The sequence below is a fragment of the Ochotona curzoniae genome, unplaced genomic scaffold, assembly GCF_017591425.1.
Source record: "Ochotona curzoniae isolate NIBS_2020 unplaced genomic scaffold, NIBS_Ocur_1.0 contig_1302, whole genome shotgun sequence".
Lineage (NCBI taxonomy): Eukaryota > Metazoa > Chordata > Mammalia > Lagomorpha > Ochotonidae > Ochotona > Ochotona curzoniae.
Window position 1 is genome coordinate 2,882,008 of NW_024465035.1, and position 23,549 is coordinate 2,905,556.

The following is a 23,549-nucleotide window of genomic DNA, read 5'->3' on the forward strand; positions in this document are numbered from 1 at the left end:
GAAACCGGAGGGCATCTCTGGGTCAGGCCAAGGCACTGGCCCGTGTGAGACCTGGACTGGACTAAATAGGATTGCCTGCGACCCAATGGCACACACAAAAGCTGGGACTGAGGGATATGTCTGGCTGGGCTAGGTCACAGTACCCACCCATGTGTGTCAGAGCAGAGGAGGGTGGGACACATCAGGCTGGGATGCAGCACCTACCAGAGCATGAAAAACTGGATCTGGTGGCATATTCTGTAGGGGACTTGTGAGCTCCCCTCTGTGGGACTGCAGCACGCACCAGTTTATGCAGAGACCTGAGGGTGGTGACAGGCTGAGCCAGGCTGGGCGACAGAACCCATGCTATACAAAAACTAGGGCTGGGAGAAGGCCATGTGGAGCCACATTGCAGCATCCATCAGTACATACAAAGGCTGGGATGGAGGGCAGACTATGCCAACCAGAGTCACTGCACCAGCTGGTGCACACAAGATCTTAGGTTGTGAGCAGGCCTGGTAGAGGACCCCGGGGAACTCTCCTACTAGGCTTCAGCCCCTGCTGGAGAGCAGAAGAGCTGGGCTGGGGTCAAGCCAGGACAGGCTGGGCCGCAGCACTTATCAGCATTTGTATGGCTCAGGCCTGGGGACAGGCCAGGCTGGGCCAGTCCACAGCACCCGCTGGCATGCATGAGAGCCAGGACAGGGTGTGGGCCACACCTGCTGGGATAAGCTGTGACACCTGCCAGTGAAAGCTAAGACTGCACAGGCCATGCCAGGCTGGATCAAAGCACTTGCCAGTATGCACAAGTCCCAGACCTGATAGGGGACTCTGGGGACTTCCCTACTGGGCTGTAGCTCCTATTGGTGAGTGTGAGAGCTAGGGCTGTGAGTTAACCAGGCTAGGTAAGGCTATAGTATCTTTTGGCACATATGTGGGCTGAGACTAGGAGTGGGCAAAACTGGGTTAGGCTCCACAACCTGCTGGTGCTTGCAAACACCAGAACTGGTGTGGGACAGGCCAGGCCAGGCCACAGCACCCACCGATTCACATGACATCTGGGTCTGGGATTTGGCCAGGCCACGCTAGACTGTAGCGCCCATCAGAATGCCAGAATGTGTGTGGGCCAGTCAGGCTATGCTTCAGTACCTGCCAGTGAATGCCAAGACTAGGGACTAGTCATGTCAGGCTGGGCAGCAGCACCTACCAGCACATGCAAGATCCATTACTGGGAGCAGGCCTGGTAAAGAGAACTTAGAGAACTCCCCTGCTAGGTCACAGTTCCCACTGGAAAGTGCAAGAACCAGGACTGGGAGGGAGCAGGTCAGACCAGGTGGGGCTGCAGAACTGTTGGCATACATGTGTGCCAAGTCTGGGGATGAGTCGGGCTGGGCCAGTCCACAGCACACACTGGCACGACTGGGTGAAGAGCTGCATGGGGGTAGGCGAGGCTGAGCCAGGCTGTAGCACCTGCTGCTAAATGCTTAGTCTGGGGGTGGGTTATCTCAGACTGAGTTGCAGCACCAGCTGGCAAGGCTTGACCAAATCACCCATTGGCAGGCACAAGATGTGGGTCTGGGAGCATGCCTGGCAGGGGAACTGTGGGCACTCCCTTGCTAGACCATACCTACCACCGTTGAGTGTGAGAACCAAGGCTAGGGGTGGATCAGGCTAGACAAAGCAATAGCACCTGATGACACACATGAGGGCCAGGTCTGGTGGTGGGGCAGGCTGAGCTAATAGGCTGTAGCACCCATGGGTATGCACGTGAGCCAGATGGGATATGGACTGGGCGGGGCTAGGCTGCAGCAGAGGCTGGCACACACAAAAACTGGAATTGCGGGTGGGCCTGGTGCAGGTTATTGAGGTTCACTCCCACTAGACTGCAGCACCCACTGCCAGAGGACTGGGCCTGTGGAGCCTGCCTAGGCTGGGCTGCAGCACCTGTCAGTTCATGTGAGGTGTGGGGCTGGGTGGAACTGACCAGGCAGTTGCATTCTCCAATATGTGCATTGGCTGATAAAGGTTACAGACCGAACCTGACCTTGCATTGGCTGGAGCATGCATGAATCAAGTCTGAGGTCATCCAAATGAGGTTTCTTGGGAGACTTTCCAACTGGACTGCTGGATTCAGACCCTAGCCACAGGGGGAAAAAACATAGGCTGTGCTATCCAACCTTGGAGTGCATGTATTGGGACTGGCTCACATGCTGCTGTCTGTGCACTGCACAGATGCACACAGGGCTATGACAGCCAGCTCATCTAGGCCAGCAGGCGACTTCAGCTGCCTCCTCAGAGGATGAAGAGAAGACTAGGCTGGATAACTCTGCGGGTCAAGCTTCACAGCATGTTCCTAGGCCTATGAATGCACTGAGGTAGACTCTGCCAGCCAATGGACCTTGGAAAGATTTTATCTACTCCAGAACAATGAAACCAACAATTTCTCAGAACTATAAGACCACTCAAGTAACGCCATCGGAACACTTCACCACATTGGGGTCTCTAAGGTATCATCAGATGACTGCCTCCCACCCCTGGGTGCTAATGTAGTTTGACAGCAAGCAGCAGCTCCCATGCCCTACTTCACTGCGGCACAGGAAAAAGAAAAACACACATTTGTCCCTTCTAACCTTCCTCCCTGCCTAACCCATCCCACCCTAATCAGAGGCCCTCATGGACATGCATTCCTCTCATTTGTAAATAATATTAAAAAGAAGATTAATAATTGTAAAAAGTGAGTAAATTTTATTTACACTTAAACTGCAGGCATATTATCAAATTTTTCAGTGTAATTAAGACAATGAGCTTTTTCAAAAATAAAATTTACACAAAATTAAAAGATGCTCTAAACTGGCATTAGAGCCAGAAGAATTCTATATAAAATATGCCATGAGACCAAATATAAAGCCTAATTTAAAAATGAAAAAAATAAATGACCTGTAAGATCAAATCTGCAGGAGGGAAATGGAAAATGCAGAAGGTTCTAAATATGGAAGATTGCAAATATCAGGGCAAGGAAAAACAATTTAAGAAACTTAGCAGAAGAATAAAAAATGAAATTTGATGTGGAGAAAATAAATGAATCCAAAAATAGATTCAGTACAGAGTCATGGAACAGAACAGCTTAGAAATATTTGCATTTATTCATTAAGTATTTATTAGGCATTTGAAACACTATTGCAGTTAGGAAGGAGGAGGATGGGATTCAGGTGACACTGACGGATTCGGAAAAATAAGTAAATGAGTTAGAAAGCTATATTTCACTTTTCCTCATATCCCCAACATGTAGACAGTGTACAATACAAAATAGAAATCCAATACAATTTTCTTTAAGTATGGATTTCAGACCTTGTGGAATATTCCAAATCTAACTTAGACAGGAGTAGGGGATAAAAGCCCAATGGAAATATCTTCAGGTAAGGACATAAAATACTTCGTGCAGACCATTCATAGCTCACAGATCCTGCTGCCTAGCTCCTACCTTGGGTAGTTTTGGTAGCTTATTTCTTGGCCTAACGGATGCCTTCTATTTAATCAACCTTGACCATATATTTGGTGAGAAGTTACCATAAATGAGAGTATTAATTTTTTCCACTGAGCTTGCCAACTGAAAGAGCACACAAAATACCCATCTCCCATGAAACAGATAATTTCAGGCAAAATGTCACGGTCCTTTGAGCTCAAAGCAGTAACTAAGTGAGCAAACCTCCCACAGAAATCTGAACTAACCACCTTCAGTGCATACAGGAGGTTTTCCCATTCATGATAGGGCTGTTGTGTACTAGGGACAGGTTAGAGCTGGGGAAAATGACATTGAAATGAAGTAAGAAAGCAGAGAGGAAAATCCAACTTCATGAAGCCAAAGGGAAGGCACACTAGTCTAAGTCAACAGGTCATGAGCCATATGACAGCTGAGCAGTCAGGAATTTGAGAACAGGAAGGTTTGCTAATAAACAGAATTACCTGCTTTAACAGGGCAAGTGCAAAGTTGTTTATGATTGATTTTATTTGTTTGTAATATAGATGAAATAGCAGGCTGAAGTGACAAGGTCCAAGTCTAGGGCCAGAGGAGCCACCAGCCAGCTTCTACACAGAGAAGCAGAGACAGAAATATTTTCTGTCCTCTGGTTCATTCTCCAAGTGGCCGCAAAGGACAGAGCTGAGCTGATCTGAAGCCAGGAGCCAGAAGTTTCTTCCTGGCCTCCCACATGGGTGCAGGGTCCCAAGGCTTTGGGCTGTCCTCCACTGTTTTCCCAGGCCACAAGCAGGGAGCTGGATGGAATTGGAGCAGCTAGGACACAAATTAGAGACCTTATGGGATCCTGGTGCATGCAAGGCAAGGATTTAGCCATGAGGTATCATGTGGGGGCCAATAATGAGATGTTTTAAAGGTATTTTGAGGTTTATAAAAGTGCAATGGGCACTTGCTGCATCTGAAGGCCATATCCAGGATACAAACGCATTCCACAAGGCTAGCTGCAGTCTCTCTCCATTTCCACGGTGAGAATCCTGACCCAAATCACCATGCTCTCACCTGTAGTATCGCGTCTCCTAACTAGTCTTCCTGTTTCCACTCTTCTCCAAACAGCACATCTAGGATGATGAACCAGAGCAAATGACTGCCTCTTTAAATGATGCAGTGGTTACTCACTGCAGTTTTTGAACAAAGTCTAATTGCCTTCGCCATGGCCTCTAATGGCTCTAGTCTGCCAACTACCTCCTGGATCTCATCCTGCACTGGACTCTAGTCCCTTGGCTTTTCTCAAGTTCCTCTCTCCATCATGGCCTCATCTCATTACCAATTATCCCTTTATTGTCTTCATATAATTTAATCTCTCAATTTGTTCCATTTGTTGTCCTTACAATTGCTGTTTTCATTCCTGCAAAAGAATGAATATTCCACAATGGCAAGGATCTTGCCTGCTTTGTTCCCCACTGTACCCCCAAAGCAGAACACTGCCTAAAATGTGCAAGGCACTCAGTGAACGGATGAAGGAGGCTTCTGCTGATGTACCAGCATTTTCTGCTTTCCACTGGAGTCTCAAGTCCTCATGCAATCACTGAGAACACAGATTGTTGTAAAGACTGCCAGTAAGAGGTTTCTTTCTACATCCACTATAGTTAGGCAAGTTATTTCAATAAAAGTCTACTAACTCTAAAAGTCAGATAAAAGTCGGATAGTCCTCTGACTTATCATAAGAAGAAATACCCCTCCCCGCTGGCCACCATGATTTTTCAACCTAGATAGTGCTAAGGTTCAGTTATGTTTTGCTTCTTAAAGGTTCATGTCTCCAATGCAATCGTGCTATGAAGTGATGTGGTTGTTGGTGTCATGGCTCCAATCTCACAAAAAGATCATAGCAGTTCCCATGAGGCAGGGTTAGTTAATTGGAGAGACAGTTACTCTAAAGCAACACTGGAACCTCTTCCTGCACACTTCCCTGCCAAGTGATACCACCCAGCATGAGCCCCTTACCAGAGCCATGTACCTGAACTTCATAACTGAGGGTTAAAAATAAAGTTCTTTTCTTGATAACTTACTCAGCCTTAGATACTTTGTTTTGGTAACAGAAAAATGTCCAGGATGGATACCCTATGTCCAAGTTTCCAGAGAATTCATTTCTGGATAGGCATGCAGCTGGTCAAGCATTTCAGAACACTTTAGGAGAAGTGACACATATATATTGATGACAAAGATCCTTAAGAGTTTCTACTGTCAGCACTGTCACTCAGTAAACCTATATCTGGCAGGGCTCCTCCTCCTCATAAATGCCCCCTCCTCTTTCCCTTTTGTATTATGCATAAACACCTCCGGATAACTAAATAGCACCACATGGCAGGAGAAGGATTAGGTATCTGGATACTTATCAAATTACTGAGCTGAGTAAAATTTAATGGAGACTTCCCAATCTTGTTTTTCATCTGCCTAAACAGATCTTAAACACTTGTATTTTCATTTTACCTGAAAGGCAGACACACACAATGGAATGTCTACAAATGCCTCCATGAAGTAAGTCGGGCTGAAGTCAGTACATGAACTCTAGCTGCATCTCCCTGGGGCTGGCAGAGCTCCCTTGTACCAGCCCTGCTGCCTTCTAGGACACTCATAGTAAAGAAGCGAAGGAGCTGGGACTTGAACCAGGCACTCTAATACAGGGTGCTGGTGTCTCAAGAAGCATCTTAACTCTTGTGCTAAATGCTCGCCCTCCATTGAAACACGGCTGGCTACTAAAAGGAAAGACTTTGGCCAAGACACACCTTGACAGATACTTCAGCAGAAGTATAATGGAAATTCTTGGTTATACAGCTAAAGTTTTAGTCATTTACGTCATCCCACTGCTGAGTGGGAATCATCTGTAAAGATTATTGAGGCAACAAAGCTGCCTGGATCTACAGAATGGACAGTGCTTCATGTGATAAACTGACTCAACTTTCTTTTCCAACGATATCTTTACCATGTGTGTGTTTAGATTTTATACTCCCTCCACTCTCTATTTTTTTCTCCAAAGCTTGGGCAATAGTCAATTTCTTTTCAAATAAGTCTGTCTTATACACTGAATATGTGATTTCATCCATTCATTCCTTTCCCTACTTAGAGCCGCACCACATCTTCAGGCTGCAGGAGGCAGCTGTGTATCACGTGCTTCCAAAGCCCTGGCCTGACTCAGCAGGCCATTAGGCTTTCTCTCCTAGGAGCTTAGTATTTAATTACTGAAACACTGTCAGTTAGCTAAGAGCTCCGGGATGAAAAGGCCCTGTAGATTTTACGGTTGAGATCACTGTCTAAAGACATTCTTGATGAGTAACATGGCAGGAGAAGCTGGTGTTAAGAAAATACAGTGGACATAACATGTGAACGCGTGCGCACACACACACGGAGAGAAACAGAGAAAATGTTCAATTTTGATTAAGCTGGCTCTACTTAAAAAAATTGGAACGAACTGAAATACTCCATGTGTATTTTTACTGTAAACAATATTCTTTAGTTTGCATGTCTTTACATGGATTTTAATTCCTTAAAATTGATAAATTTCTATGGCACACACATACATCTTCACTGATAGTCTATATCCATCAAATTTCCTTTCAGGTCTTGTTTCCGTAATATGCTACTCCCTTCCCCTTCTCAGTATCTTGATTTCATCTGTGGCTTAAAAACCCTTTTCATATGTAATAGATGCTATGCTTTTTAGATGCCCAGAATCTTCTGAATTCTAATCACAGGAGGATGAATGATATCCATGCCCATCTGCCCACTTTTAAAAAAGACCAAAGCAGCATCATGGCTTGAAATGGGGACCTTATGGCCCTTCTGAAAGCGGGCACAAGTGCTGTGCTCTTTTGGGACCTGTCATGACATACCCGTCTCCACACTCTGCACAATGCCACATATCTTCTCTCACATCGCTATTCCACATAAATTCTGATATTGGTCGGTACAGCTTCAGCGATCGACCTATGGAGCAGATCAATGTTTTCTGTGTTTGACTAGTGAGTCTTTCTAAGTAATATTGTGAGAGCAAAGCAAGCTAGTGCTGAAAAAGATGTTCTAGTGATGATCTCCCACAGACACCAATTTCACAACTAGTCCTGCACCAAGCCATCTTCGTGAGAGCTAAGGTGAGAAGATACAAGTGTCTGGTTTTGTTATAATAAGAAAAGATGCCTTGAAGAAGACAAGGAGAAAATAATGGGCCTTGCCACTTCTCCCCCGGCTCTAAGTGTTGCAGCTAGCAGAAATACCCCAGGCCTTTCAAACAGGGAAAGGAGAGAGAATTAAATGCAGACACAGACCTGAAAACCAGTACCAGTCTTACCAGAATAAAATGTTGTGCTAGAAGAAGCCTTCCAGCACCTGTCCCCATATTATTACCCATACAGTGGTCCTCTGCATTTTTTTCTTCGGTGGCTAAGGGACCGCTTCCACCACCCCCTTCTCACCCCACCCTTTAACTCACATACATCCAACTTTCTGCACAGGACAGTGACTTCAGCCACAGGGGAACAGAACAGACTACTGAGCACAGGGTTTAGCCTTGAAATGCAGGGCCCTGCTGAAGTGGTGAAACCCAGCGCCAGACACAGCTCAAAGGCTTTCAGGAGCAGGTTAGTGCTCACAGCAGACTTGCATCTCAATGGGATGGACTCATTTTGGCCTATATCACTGCCAGCATTCCACAGGCACGAAATGTATCACCAAAATTGACTGACTGACTGGGAAACACGAGAGGAATTCAACTTAGTGTCAGACTGGGGAGGCAATAGACTATCTACACCAACCCTATTCAACCCTGGGCAGACAGTGACAAGAGTTCAATGGTAGAGCAGTAGGGCAAGGTGAGCTCAGCGCTTGACTTTGGCGAGTCAGGTATGAAAGTGGGAACAGAGTGTTTTTGCAACTCAGTAATGGGCTGGTAAAACCCCAAACTGGGTAGATTCCAAAAGTCCCTGAGGAAGTCTCTGAACTAGCTCTGGCACCAAGTAGGCATCTGAGGCTCTAGTCATTTGGGTTTCTATCACATCCAGCATTGCCTATGGCTGGGTGGCAGCAGCCCTGGTTGCAAGTGCACCTTAGCAGAAGACAGATCATAGCAGTATAGGTTTGGGTCCTACTGCCATTATTGCAATGGTATGGTTATGCTGCGGGCTCTGAGAATAATCTAACATTACAGTCAGGGTAGCTACAATACTTCCCAACCCATTTCTCAACCAACTTCCAGTAACACAAAAGGAGTAATTGTCCACATGGGAGAAGAAAAGGCAGGTGGATACCAAGACATCAAATAGAAACATGAGGCTGATGGCTCTACAGTGAGACCCAGGCCACACACAATCCCGACGTGCCTGACCAAGCAAGCAAGCAGGGCATATCCTAGCCCATAGAAGCTTGCAGATATGGACTAGTCCTTTAAGATACCTGTTCAGTTCATGAAAACATCAACCGCAGTCCTGGGACAAACTGGGCTTGGAGGGCCAATAGTGCTGAAGCAGTGCTAACAAACCAACAAGATCATGGTACACCTGGATCTAGAGTGCCCTCTAGTGCTGAAATAGCAGACATGTCCTCAGGCTCAGAAAATAGGCTAACTGGTTACAACTTCTGGAAGGACAGCCACAAATACAACTTTAGACTAGAAAAACAAAAACAAAACATAAAAACTTCACAGTTTCGACATAGGGATGACACTGTATGCCAGCAAGCATCAAGAAGTCTTAGGGAGCCATGTATCTATCAAACAAACAAGGTGTCAGAAACCAAACACTGCAACTGCTATTTGTAAATTGAAGGACATGATATTGTTGTTTTCAGGAAACTCCACAAGTTTTCCTTATCACCATCAGACCCACAAGAAATGCTAAAATGAGTTGTTCAAACTGTAAGAGGGCATACCAGACCGGGCAGGGCTATACCACCTGTGGGCCTCACGTGAGCCAGATCAGGGAAGAGCCAGGCTTGGCTGACTGTCCCTACTGGTGCAAGCATAAATCGGAATGGGTGAAGGTTGGCAGGGCTTTGCCACAGCATCAGGTAGCAGATGCTGGCACTGGTGGCTAATTCTGTCAAGTTAAACTACAGAATCACCCAGAAAGTGCATGATCCAGGAGCGGGCCCAGGAGGGAAATAGTGGGCACTTCTCTCTTGGGTTATCACTCCATTGGAGAGCATGAAAACCAGGATTGGGGCAGACGTGGTTGGATAGAAAGGCACCCACCAGGGCCCGGCGCGGTGGCGCAAGTGGTTAAAGGTCCTCGCCTTGCACGCCCGGGATCCCATATGGGCGCCGGTTCTAATCCCGGCAGCCCCGCTTCCCTTCCAGCTCCCTGCCTGTGGCCCGGGAAAGCAGTCGAGGACGGCCCAAGGCTTTGGGAACCTGCGCCTGCGTGGGAGACCCGGAAGAGGCTCCTGGCTTCGGATTGGCATAGTATCAGCCGTTGCGCTCACTTGGGGAGTGAATCATCGGACGGAAGATCTTCCTCTCTGTCTCTCCTCTCTGTATATCCGCCTTTCCAATGAAAAAATAATAAAAATAAATCTTAAAAAAAAAAAGAAAATAAAAAAAAAAAAAAAAAAAGAAAGGCACCCACCAGCATGTACGTGGGCTGGATAGTGGGCCTGGTTGGGTTGAACTAGGCTTCAAAGCCCACTGACATGTAGAAGAGCTGAGTGGGACGTGGGACAGACTGGACTAGTCTGTTGTACATACTGGCAAGCACGGGAACCAGGGCAGGGGGCGGGCCTGGTGCGGGTTACTGTGGGTTGCTCCGACTAGGCTGCAGCTCCCACTGGTTTATGTGAGGGTTGAGTGTATGCTGGGCAGAATCAGGCTGGACTGCAACACCCGTTGGCTCGAATGGAAGACAGGGCTGGAAACAGAACTGACCCAGCAATTGCGACCATCAGCTGATTGGGGGCAACGGATGGTGCTGGGCCCTGTACTGGCAAGTACACACAAGAATCTGGTCTGGGATCACCTCAGACAAAGTTTCCTTTGGGATCTCCCCAATCGAACTGCTGATAGCAGGAGCCTAGTAAAATTAGATACCTTAATTTCTAAAGTATATTGTCAATTTAAGATTCCATGTATTATTATGCAGGATCAACATTAACTGATTTTCACAAGAATGTCCTGCTATAATGTTTAAAATAGGGAAACACTGGAAACAACCTAAGTGTTCATCATTGAGGGAACACCCCCCACCCAATATTTTCTGCACAGCATTATTAACCCTGAGACTGCATTAATTTACTTACTTGTCATTTAAGAAATTGCATCACTGAGGAAAACAGCATATGTAAGGACAATGTATACATATAATACTTGCTTGGCTAAAAATTATTCAGCAAAAATGTAATTCTTTTTAAAAAACAAATCAAACCCATCTGATTCCTGCCTTTGCCATTGGGAACTCGGTGGAAGACCCAGATGAAGACACGCAGGGCTGCAGACACAGGCTAAGGAACGCTAACCTAGATGAAGCTTCCAAACTTGCTATTCAGAGGCGCTGTTAATGGACGTGATCGGCCGGGCATTTCACCAGGAAAATCAACCCCGCCCCCAATGTGCAGCCATGAACTGCCTTTGCGAACGTGGATCCCAGTACGGCCAGCATTCATTCACCTGAGCACTGACCAATGGAGACATGGGAAAAATACCGAGCGCCCCTGTTGAAAGAAAACAAAATGTTGATTAACCCCTGAAGCACGGTGCTTGAGGGGTCTCGCTGGCAGGAACACTGCTCCACAGTACGCACAACAGCAGTATTCTGGAATGCCATCCAGAATGCTGTCAAACAGCCACAAAATGGAAGGAAACAGTGTGTTTTTGCTGTAGGACAGCTCCATTCCCAGACACTTGGCTCAGTCTTCTATTCTTAACATCATAGGAAAGCAGTTTTCAATCTTTTTTTTTTCAAGGATCTCTGTTCAAATAAGCATGTAAAGATTAATAAGTAATTAAGCAAGTCAGAAAGAGACAGTCAGTATGGGGCCGGAGGCATGCTCAGGTCCCAGAGTATAGGGAACAGAATCTGAAGAGGAAGGAAGGTGGTGGAAACAGAAAGGAGAAAACAAGGTTTAGTAGGTAGAAAGCAAAGGTCCTGAGGCAGGAACACTCCTAGATTGTACAAGAAAAAGGCACCATTTGAGATGAGGCCAGAGCAAGCAAAGGGGAGAGAGATTACACAACGCAGTGTAGGTAAGTGTGTAACTTCTGAGTGGAGAACTTGCTTTGTAAAAAGGTTCCTCTGGCTGCTGTGTTGACAGTAGGCAGCAGGACGGGAAGGACACAAACAGGAAAAAGAGGTGACAGCATGACCCAGGGGAAACACGGCGGTGGCCTGGAAAATACGGAATCAGTGGCAATAGTGGGAAGTGACTCAATCTAGACAGTTTGAAGGTAAACTTCGCTGGCAGAGTGAAGGCTGGATGAAAGAACAAACAGAATCAAAGCTGCGTGCAAGAGTTTTGGCTTTGGGTATTGTTAGCATGGAGCTGCTACTAACCTGATCAGGCCATGAGAAGAGTGAATGGGGTGGGGGAGATGAGCAGGGACCAGTGTTGGGAAGTGCAGGCTGAGATGCTACTTTGTGCACTGTGGTACCAGAGGATGGGATTCGGAGGCTGAGGTATAATGTTCGGGTACACATTTGGGGTGTGGTTCATAGCGTGTATATACATCTCTCTAGACGGATACAGTCATGAAACTGGTGAAATGCCAAGCAAACAGTATTAATAAGAGGACCAGTTATTTTTAAAGATTTATTTATTTTTATTGAAAAGGCAGATGAAGAGGTAGAAGGTTCACTCCCCAAGTAGTAGCAACAGTCAGAACTGAGCCGATCTGAAGCCAGGAGCCAGGGGCTTCTCCTGGGTCTCCCATGCACGTACAGGGTCCCAAAGCTTTGGGCTGTCCTTGATTGTTTTCCCAGGCCAGAAGCAGGAAGCTGGATGGAAAGCGGGGCCGTGGGATTAGGGCTGTGTGCAAGGCAAGGACTTGAGCCACTACGCTACCACGCTGGGCCCAGCAGACCAGTCTTGAGTGTAAGCCTTGTAGTGCCCCAACTTCTGAGATCAGGAAGAAAATAAAGCACTAGCACTGAGACTGAGGAAGACCCTTTAGCAAGGTGAGGAAACTCAGAGAACATAGCAGGCTAGAGACTAAGCGGAGGAAGTACTTCGAAGAAAGAGGAATAATCAACTATGTAAAAGACAGCTGAAGGATTAAATATGAGGAAGGCAGAGAACTGATTCACCAGAGATAGCAACATGAAGGTCAGCTGCGAGCTAGACAAGAGTACTTCTTCAGGGGGGAAGGCCTACCTGGTGGGGACTCAAGACTCAGGAAAATGACCTGGAGTCAGTGAAGTAGGGAACCACAGAAAGGAACAGATTTACAGGGGATGCAGAAGATACTGGAGGTACAGAATCTCGTGGGGGGGCATTCTATCTCCAGTGTCCAATACAGTGCCTGGCATATAGTGTTAATCCAACAAATATCTGCTGATCAAACAAAATGATGTCACTAGCCACTGAATCAGAAAACAGTCTTAGTTCTGTAAGTTTTTTTTTTAAAGATGTATTCATTTTAATTTGAAAGGCAGATTTACAGAGAAGAGAAGACAGACAGCTAGACCTTCCATCCGCTGGTTTACTCTCCAAGGCCACAATAGCAAGAGGTAAGAACTGGGAGCAAGGAGCTTCCTCCAGGTCTCATACCTGGGGGCAGAGACCCCAAGGACCTAAAGCTTGAGCTGAACTCTGCTGCTTTACCAGGCCACAAGCAGAGACCTGGATGGGAAGTGAAGCAGCTGGGACAAGAACCAGCATCCATATGCTGGCGCCACAGGTGGAGGATTAGCTAGCTATACCACTATGCTGGCCCTAGTTCTACAAGTTTAAAAGCTAATATAATAAGATGCAAGAGGGCCCGGCGCGGTGGCGCAAGTGGTTAAAGGTCCTCGCCTTGCACGCCCGGGATCCCATATGGGCGCCGGTTCTAATCCCGGCAGCCCCGCTTCCCTTCCAGCTCCCTGCTTGTGGCCTGGGAAAGCAGTCGAGGACGGCCCAAAGCTTTGGGACCCTGCACCCGCGTGGGAGACCCGGAAGAGGCTCCTGGCTTCGGATTGGCATAGTATCGGCCCGTTGCGCTCACTTGGGGAGTGAATCATCGGACGGAAGATCTTCCTCTCTGTCTCTCTCCTCTCTGTATATCCGCCTTTCCAATGAAAAATAATAATAAAAATAAATCTTAAAAAAAAAAAAAAATAAGATGCAAGAATTCTTGGTCCACTTGGGAGTCCAGGCAGACTCCCTTTTACTTTCCAACTACGTTTGAGCACTTCAAGGCCCTTACATAATTACATATCCCTAAACTTCAGAATTGCAACACAAAAAAATACACCTTCAATTACAACAGATAGAATCTCTTCAGCCACTTGTTGCATCTAGGGTCCTTGTTTAATCTTCCAACAACTGTGTGAGGCAAAGAGACTTGCAACAAAGTTTTCAACAAATTCTACTGGGATAACAGGATGGTCACATGCAAAACAATGAAATTTGATCCTATCTTATATTACAAAATTTAACTCAAAATGGAGCAAAGATCTAAATCTATAATTACAACTACAAGTTTAGAAGAAAACATATGGGTAAGTTAACATTAGCCTAAGCTTGATAATGGATTCTTAGGTATTACATGTCAAAAGCGTAAGTAACGTAAAGAAAACCAGATACACTGGACTTTACTAGAATTAAAAATGTTTGTGTAAGGGATACTATTAAACTGGAAAGACTAGATGGCCAGCATCATGACATTGTGGGTTGAGCTGTGGGTTGCAATGGCTAGTATTCAATATGGCTGCTCCACTTCAATCCAACTCCCTGCTACTGTGCCTGACAAGGCAGCAGAGGATTGCCCAAGTACTACGGCGCCTGCCACCCCTCTGGAGACCTGGCTGAAGCTTCGGCCTGGTACAACCCTGGCCATCACAACTATACAGGGAGGGAGCCAGCAGATGGAGGATCTTTGTCTCTCCTCCTCCCTCTATAACTGCATTTCAAATTTCTTTAAAACAAAGTAAAAAGCCCATAATATGGAAGAAAAACATGCAAATTACTTTATGACAGTGGTCTAGTGCCCAGAATATACAAACAACATTTACAACTCAAATTAAACAACTTAGTTTAAAAATGGGCATAGCGCTTGAAATTCAGATATTTCTTCAAAGAGAACACGAAAATGGCTAACACAGGAAAACACGCTTAACATCATTGGTCATTAGGGAAACATAAATCAAAACCCAAATGAGACATCAATTTTACACCTACCGGGGCCTAACCAGAAAACCAGAAAACCAGAAAATAAACGCCAGTGGGGATGTGGAGAAAATAGAATTGAAATGCCTGGTAGAAAGGTAAAATGGTTCAGCTATTGTGGGAAATAATTCAATAAACACAAAATTATATGGTTGGCAATTCCACTCACAGATTTATACATGAAAGATTTGATAATAGATATTTAACCAAAAACTGATAAATGAATGCCCTCAGTAGCAGTATTTGCAAAAGCCAAATGGTGTAAACAGACCAAATGCCCATTACTGATGCAGAAACACAACGCCGCATCTCTCTACAATGGGGTACAAGTGACCAAAGAAGGATTAAAGCACTGATACATGCTACAACATAAACAAACCTTTTAAGTATTACATGGAGCGAATAAAACCAGAAGCAAAAAGTCACATTTTATGAGGTGGTTTTTATGAAATATTCAGAACAGATGAATCCATAAAGACTCGAAGCAAACTGGCAGTTACCATCATCGGTACCAGCAGGGGCGGGGAGGAAGGGAACGGGAGTGACCAATTAATGGATATAGGGTTTCCTTGTGGGATGATGAAAATGTCCCAGAATTAGACAGTTGTGATGACTGCACAAATTATGAATGTACTGACAGTCACTGCACATTAAAATGGCTTATTTAACCTCAACTAAAAAAAACTTACACAGCTCTTACTTCACAAAACCAGGCCTTGCACGGAACTAACCCCTCCTCTGCCCACTCAGCTATCAAATCTCCTTCCAGCACTTAATCATTCTTTTTCATATATTTTCTTTTTTTAATTAGAAAGGCAGATTTACAGAAAGTAGATACAAAAAGACTTTCTATTCAGTGGTTACAATGGCTGGAGCTCAGCCAATGCAAAGCCAAGAGCCTCTTCTGGGTCTCCTACGTGGGTGCAGGGTCCCAAGGCTTTGGGCCTTACTCTGTTGCTTTCCCAGGCCACAGGCAGGGAGCAGGATGGGAAGTGGAGCAGCTGGGACACAACTAGCGCCACATGGGATCCTGGAGCATGCAAGGTGAGGATTTAGCTGCTGAGCCATTGCATCAGGTCCCACTTAACCATTCTGAGATGGCGGAACACTCACAGCTGCCCAAGCACATACACATATACTTAAACCATTTATTACAAAACAGATGTGATATTTTAGTGAATAAAAAGTTTGTAATCCATGCATACTTTTTTTAAAAAAATTTATTTTCATTGCAAAGTCAGATGTACATAGAGGAGCAGAGACATAGGAAGATCTTCTGTCCGATGATTCACTCCCCAAGTGACCGCAATGGCTAGTGCTGTGCTGATCCGAAGCCAGGAGCCAGGAACCTCCTCCAGGTCTCCCATGTGGGTGCAGGATACCAAGACTTTGGGCCATCCTTGACTGCTTTCCTAGGCCACAAGCAGGGAGCTGGGTAGGAAGTGGAGCTGCCGGGATTAGAACCGGCGCCCATATGGGATCCTGGCACGTTCAAGGCGAGGACTTTAGCTCCTAGGCCACACCGCCGTCCCTATATCCATTTTTTTTTAAAGATTTATTTATTTTTATTGGAAAGTCAGATTTACAGACAGGAGGAGGAGAGAGAAAGATCTTCCATCCACTGGTTCCCTCTCCAAGGGCCACAATGGCCGGAGCACATCTGATCCGAAGCCAGGAAGCAGTAGCTTCCTCTGGGTGTCCCGGGTGGGGTGCAGGGTCCCAAAGCTTTGGGCTATTCTCTACTGCATTCCCAGGCCACAAGTAGGGTGCTGGATGGGAAGTAGAGCAACCAGGACACGAACCAGTGCCCATATGGGATCCTGGCACATGCAAGGCGAGGACTTTAGCCACTAGGCTACCATGCTGGGCCCTGCATAGTTGTTTTCATAATGCATACTTTCAAAGACCTTTCTGAAGTACCCTCACATAGTTTCTAACGTAGAGTACAATTATCTTGTACCAAAGTTTCCTATCATGTCATAAAGTCATCCTGTATCTAAGTCAACTATAATCCACCTAACTGATAAACCAATGATACCTGTGAGGGCTAATTCCTTACCGACACGATACTGTTTACAAAAGGTGGCTTCCACTGATACACACTAGCCTTCACCAATAATCCCAGGCATTTTCCAAACTGTGTTTCTGGTTCTACTGCTAGACCACAACTCCTAAAAACATAAAGCACAAAACTGACCTTTAAAACCTTTTCTGCCTGAATTAGGTTATAAACAAGGCAGAAATTATAGAAATTAAGAAACATTAATTAACAATTAAGATTGTTGTAGTCTTTCCATGACAACCGATCCTAGACAGTTACTCTAACCCAGATTTTCAAGGTGTCAGCATTCACATATTACCTTTTGGAAACAAAGTTTACGCAGGGCTCTCTCTTTCTCAGATCAAGGGGGACCTTTAATTCATATCTGTACATCTCAGTCATCATTACTGACTTCAAAGGATAACAATTTTTTACATACAAACGCTTGCAAACAAAATCAACTGCAAAAATACAGCTGCAAAAACTACTCCCGGGAATTTTACAGCTAGACACACATTCCCTAATACAGCGGAGCATTCCATTTTCAACATGTCAACAATCTGGTCTTTGTTCATCAGCTGAACTGGAGGATGATGTCAGGGTCCCTGCAGCCCAGATCACTGCTGGCCTTTAGCAGTTCTGCAGCTTTCCAGATAAGATATGTAGGCCTTAATTCTCCATCAAGCCCCTTTAGTAATAAAAAGGATCCCTGTATATCTCAGTGAGCAAACACCAGGACGACTCCTGTAAGATGGAAGAGGAGGGCAATCAGCCCCCAGAAATTAGGAAAGTGTGTGTAACCATCAGTGTGAGCATCAGTGCAAAGACACCAGTCCTGCCATTCCTGTGACAAATTCAAGACTTTCACAAAATCACTCCCATTTGTTATTCACTACACTAATTGCGTTTCTGCTGCTTCCCACTTAAAATGGTTCTTGGTGTGGTCAAAGACTATTTCGACAAATGTTACAAAATTTCAGACCTTATCTTTGATGACTAATCAAAAATACAGTGTAGTGTATCCGATTCGGTTCGCATATCTGAACTTTTTCAAAGTGTCATTCTGCTGCACCTCCAGCCACTTTTCATTCCCTTTCTGGGTTGCTCTCCTCTGCCAACTTGGAACTGAATGGCCTGTGCCTTTTCATCTGCCAATGGTTCTTAACGTCTGGTGCTCAGTGGACCCACCTGTGGAGCTTGACAAATCGTAAGGCAATTTAGACCAAGTGAACAAATACAGTATCTCAGGTGAAGCCAAGTATTAATATTTTCCAAAACATTCAGTGATTACAATGTGCAATCAAGAGGAGATTCACTGTTCTTCACTCTTTCTAGACCAGGAATCGCTCAAAAACCTGTAAGGTCAGAGAAGCCGCTGAATCGCAGCGGTCCTAGGGTGCCAACTGGCTCTGTGGTGAACTGGGAAGCAGCAGGGGCCAGCTGTGACTTTAACTCCAATTGCTGCTTCTCTGTGGGAAAGGCAGCTTGGCTGTGCTTTTTTTTTTTTAAACTAAATTAGATTTGCATGGAAAATCTTCAACTTTTAAAATAATGACAATTAATCCAAAATTGAATAACAAAGCCACTGTAAGGGCAAAACAAAACACATCTGTGAGCCAGACTCAGCTGTGGGCTACTGGTTTGCAAGTTCATTCACACTGTTCAATCTATACCTAAGTTTTTGTGCTTTTAATTTGAACTGTCAAATGCTTACGTAACACCACCACTTGAAACTAACAGAAATCCCACTGGGAACTGTGATCTAAACGTACCTCAAGGCTATTTATCCTTGCTATATTCTCTTGCAAGCAACAACTCCACCACTCACCTGCGTGGGCAAGCAAGAAGCCTGGAACTTATCTCAGGAACTTCTTGCTCTCAACTCGTGTACTGTACCAAGCAGCAAATCCAGTCTAGGACGCCTCTTCAATACACAACACGTATCTGTGTACTTCTCTTCATCTTCACTGCTACCAACCAGGTCCCAGTTACCATCTTTGCTCTGCTACCCACCCTAGCGTCAGTTGCCCCCCGTAATCATTTGTTTCATTTCAAGCCACTCCAACATGACTATATATATATATGTATTCACAAAATATGTAATACATGAGTGCACAATACATATACATACGTATATGCATATATTTAACAATTCCAATTCCAATTGTCCTAAATAATATATTCACACACGTGTGAACCAGTATACCTTTCAGAGTAACTTATTGGAAGCAATATAATTGTCCACTAATATGGGAGTGGTTAAGTAATCCGTAGTATATCCATGTAGTGAAATACTTTACAGTCACTCAAAGGAATGAGGAAACTACCTATTGCTAAGGCAAAACTCATAGTACATTTAAGAAAACAGTGTATGATACGCCACTGTTTGTTAACAACAGGAGGAAAGAATATGCATTTGCACAAAAGTCCACAACACATGTTAAACAATGACATACAAGACTATAGTCCAGGTTCATTCACATGCAAGGAGAGGGGAGCAAAGGAGGCTGGTAGGGAGAGAAAGACCTACAGAAGACACTCGGGTTTATGGCTTGGAAGACAGCCCAGACACCTGTACATATTTAGGTTCCTCTGGTGGTTTTAGCGAGCAGCTTGGTCTGACAGCCACTGCTAGTGGACAGCCTCTGCCTACTTCAACAGCTTCATTTAGTATCATCCCATCCCGTCACTCTCCATGCTCCGGCCACGCTGACCTCTGTTTCCAGAAAGGGTCCTGAGGTTTCCGCCCCAGGCCTTCACACTCGTTCCTTCTGCCTGGAATACTATTCCCCCAAGCTTCTTCTAGTATCTCTCCTGCTTTTCCTTCATGGTCCTTCAAGCGTCTCTTCCTCAAGGAAACTCGTCAGTTTACAACCCAGGGAGGACTTCTGCTTTATGTTCTGGGAGCAACCTGTGCTCCCCCCAGAAGTTCACTCTGCGACGAGGTCACTATCCCACTGCGCTGACACCACCTTTCCGCCGTTTACACTACACAATCCAGGAGGAGAGCGCATCACATCACTTGCTTTGACCACCATGACCTGAGACCTAACCTAGCGAGGCAGGCCTTCAGGCGTTTGTCAAACACACGCTGGCTTGCTTGACACGTAAGCCAAGAGCACTGATTCAGTGCGCTGGTGCCAAGGCAGAGCCAGTTCATACAGCGGTTCTCAACTGAGGGCGATCAGGGCCTTACCAAGGGGACATCCAGCAACGCTGAAGGCATCTCTGTCCCTTCCAGCGTGGGGGCAGTGCTGCTGTCCGGAATGCTGCCGAGCAGCCCACTCTGCACAGGTCAGCCCTCCACCCTAAGTCACTGGTCTAAAACCGCAGGCAGCAGCAGCGCAGGTGAGAAGCCCTGTCGCAACAGGAACCAAGACCCAAAGGATGGTTCCATTCTGTTCCTGCTGTCTTGGGTTTAATGAAACATTCACGTGTGCGTGTGCGTGTGCGTGTGCGTGTGTGTCAAGAAAAGACTGAGGAAGGAAGCAAAACTTCGGTTATGTGTTAAATGGTGGGAGGGATAGGTCTGGTGGAACTGTCAGTATAAGGAGTCTGATGAATTTAAATGGAAAATTATAGCATAACAGGTGTCCCCCTCACCTCGTACCAATTTCCTTTATTTTATTCCTTTCTTGCTGAAACAAAACTTGCATTCTCTGAGGGTAGCTGGTTTCAGCTAAACCTCAAGGCCAAATTAATTCAGATCAAGATAAAGTCAGAAAGCAATTCCACTCTCCAGAACTTCTAGCTGCATTTCAAAACATCTAAACACATACGGCTTCAAATGAATCCTCAACTGTTTAATGGTCAGGCTGTTGGTGGATAACGCTGGGTTTGAACCCAACAGTCAGGTTGGTTCTGATAAAGATTTTGCAAAGCTTTCAATTAAAAAAAAAAAAAAAAACAACAACTTTTACCTGCTTTCCCATGTTTGAGCTCCCAGATCGACAAAGAAAAAAAAATCCAAGTTTTCCCCGTAAGTATCAGGGAGTTGGCCAGAGATGAAAAAGAACCATGTGGATACAATAAATGTGATTAAGCATAAATTAGGGGTGGGCTACAGATTCTTCTAGAAAGGCTTTCAGGAAAAGTCATGGATACTGCTGAGAGAAGAAAATGAGATAATTGCGAACAGTATCACCAAGGAAAACAAAATCTGTGTTTCACACTACAAGCCTGCTGCCTACTCAGCTGGACGCCCATGCTCTCTCTGACCTAGTATGGCAATTCCTAGGGTCTCTGCTTTGGGTGCTCTGTTTACCAAAACAAAACAAAAAAACAAACCCTGAGGCCCCATATTAAGGAAGAACAAAGAAAACCGCCTGGCAGTCAAGGTGGAGGGTGTATTTTGCACGTAACTGAAAATTTGAAGGGAAACACTTGGATTACAGAAGGCACTAAAACCACTTCTTTTTGGTTTACGCGTTTGGAACTCACTCCGTGTTTTCAGGCTGCTTCCTAATAAGAAAATGCTTTAGGAATGGCAAGCAACGATCGCTCTCGCCCTCCATTTGCGGGCCGTTAAGAGTGGAGACAATTTCCCTAAAGCGCTCGCCGCGTGGGAGGACGGGACACAACGTGAGTTGGGACGAAAGCTCGCCTCCGGCCGGCCAGCTGGTTTCCATCGAGGGCTCCCCCGGGAAAACGCCCCTGGGACGCGGCCGGGTCGGCGGGGCCCGGGCCAGGGGCCGCCCGGCCTCCCGCACCTTCGCAGGTGGCCCGCCGCCGGCAGCCCGCCCGCCCGGGCCGGTGACACATCCTTCTTTGGCCAAGTGGGGCCGAGGCTGGGCAGGGGGCGGGGAAGGAAAATAAAGCCTCAGCGCCCAGCGACGTGACTCTCAGCTCTTCCAGAACGCTGGCATTTGTTCCTCTGCCAAGCTTTCCCGTGAACAAGTTCCCGAGGGCTGTGCGGGCGAAGCAGCCACGCAAGCCACGGAGACCGGCAGGCCCGGGCCGTCCCCAGCTCCGCGGCGCCCGGGACCCGCGCTCCCACGCACACGCACGCCCCTCAGGGCCGCCACTCCTCACCGCCGCAGCCCCGCCGGCCCCGCGCGGCCCTCACACGGGCCGGTCCCCGCCCCCGGGCCGGCCACGCCCGCCCCGGCCGCCCCGGCCGCCCCGCGCCGCCCCGCGCCCCCGGCTGGCCCACCCGCTCGGGCCCGGCCGGGGGTGCCCGGGGCGCCAGGCCGCGCGGCCGCCGTCCTCGCGCGCGCCTACCTCAGCGCCGGCCGCCGCTCCTCCTGCCCCTCCGGCGGCTGCCTCCTCGGCAGGCCGGCGACGCTCGCAGCCGGCACTCGCCGCGGCGCGGGCTCGGGGACTGCGAGGGCGGCGTGTGAGGAGCCGAGGCCCAAGCGCGCCCCGCCCCGGCCGCCCGCCAGCCCCTGCCCAGTCCCCCTCGGCCCTCCGCCTCGCCCTGCCCTGCCCGCGCGCCAGGCCCCGCCCCGCCCGCCGGCCCCGCCCTTTCCGCCAGGCCCCGCCCCGCCGGCCGTCGGCCCCGCCCTCTCCGCCTCGTCCTCGCCCTCTCCGCGTGTCAGGCCCCGCCCCCTCCGCCTCGTCCTCGCCCTCACCGCGCGCCAGGCCCCGCCCCGGCCGCCGGCCCCGCCCTTTCCACCTCGCCGCGCCTCCTCCGCGAGCCAGGTCCCGCCCCCTCCGCCTTGTCCTCGCCCCCACCGCACGTCAGGCTCCGCCCCGCCAGCTGGCCCCGCCCCAGGCCCCGCCTCCTCCCTCTGGCTGGAGCAGGAAGGGGACCTGCAGGGGGGCCCCTGAGAGCCGCTGCAGCTGAGTGCTGTTGCAGGGGATGCTAATCTGGAACGTGAGTGGTCTGTTACTGTTACTGTCATCATTATTGTTCTCGTGATCCCTGGTTGTTTTGTCCTACCCTAGGGACAGTTCAGTTCGGCCCTTTGAGAACAGTTCTTGCCGCCTGACCAAAGACACCTGGCCACCGAGATCCACTCGGTGGCCTGCACCTGTTCTACTTTTGCTCGGCCCGAGTTGGGTGAATTTTCAAAGGAGAGATTTAAGAAAGAAAGAGAGAGATAAAGAAAGAAACGAAGAAAAGAGAGACCACCCCAGTTATTGTAAAATACAACACAAACAAAAGTATAGGTCAAGGCATAGAAGTTATAGAGAAGTCAATCAATTGGGAGATGGAATAGTTCAAGGAGTCGCTAGGAGTAATGAAAAGGCAGGCATGTGGAAAAAAAGGCAAAGATTGAGCAGGCTGCTGCCAGGATAGGTTCTGAGCACCTGGGCTGTCCTTGCAATTTGTGGCGCAGCACTGGTGTTGTGTATGATTGTGTACAGGTGCGTCACACGCCCAGACGCGTGAGCATTAAGTGTTCATGCGCGACGCCAGTAAAGGAGAAAGTTCTCCGAAGCAGGAGTTACCTTCTTAACCACTTCACCCGAGGTCAAAAAAACGGTGTCTTCTGTGAGATGCCTTGAGGGTCTGGAAAGAAAGAAACCATTATACTTTCAATTTGATGCTTTGTTTCCATTTTAAAGCCTTTCCTCGTGGATAAAGTATCTTTCTGGAGGTTGACAGTCCTCTGAGAGGGCGGGGCAGTACGGGAGCCTTCCCCAGGGAGGTCACAGTGCATTCCTGCTGGGAAGGAGGTACAAGGTGGATGCTAAAACAATATCAACCCAGCCTGAGATCTTGGTTTGTCTTGTCAGTTTTGCTGCCTGGATTTTCCCCTTGAGGACTCG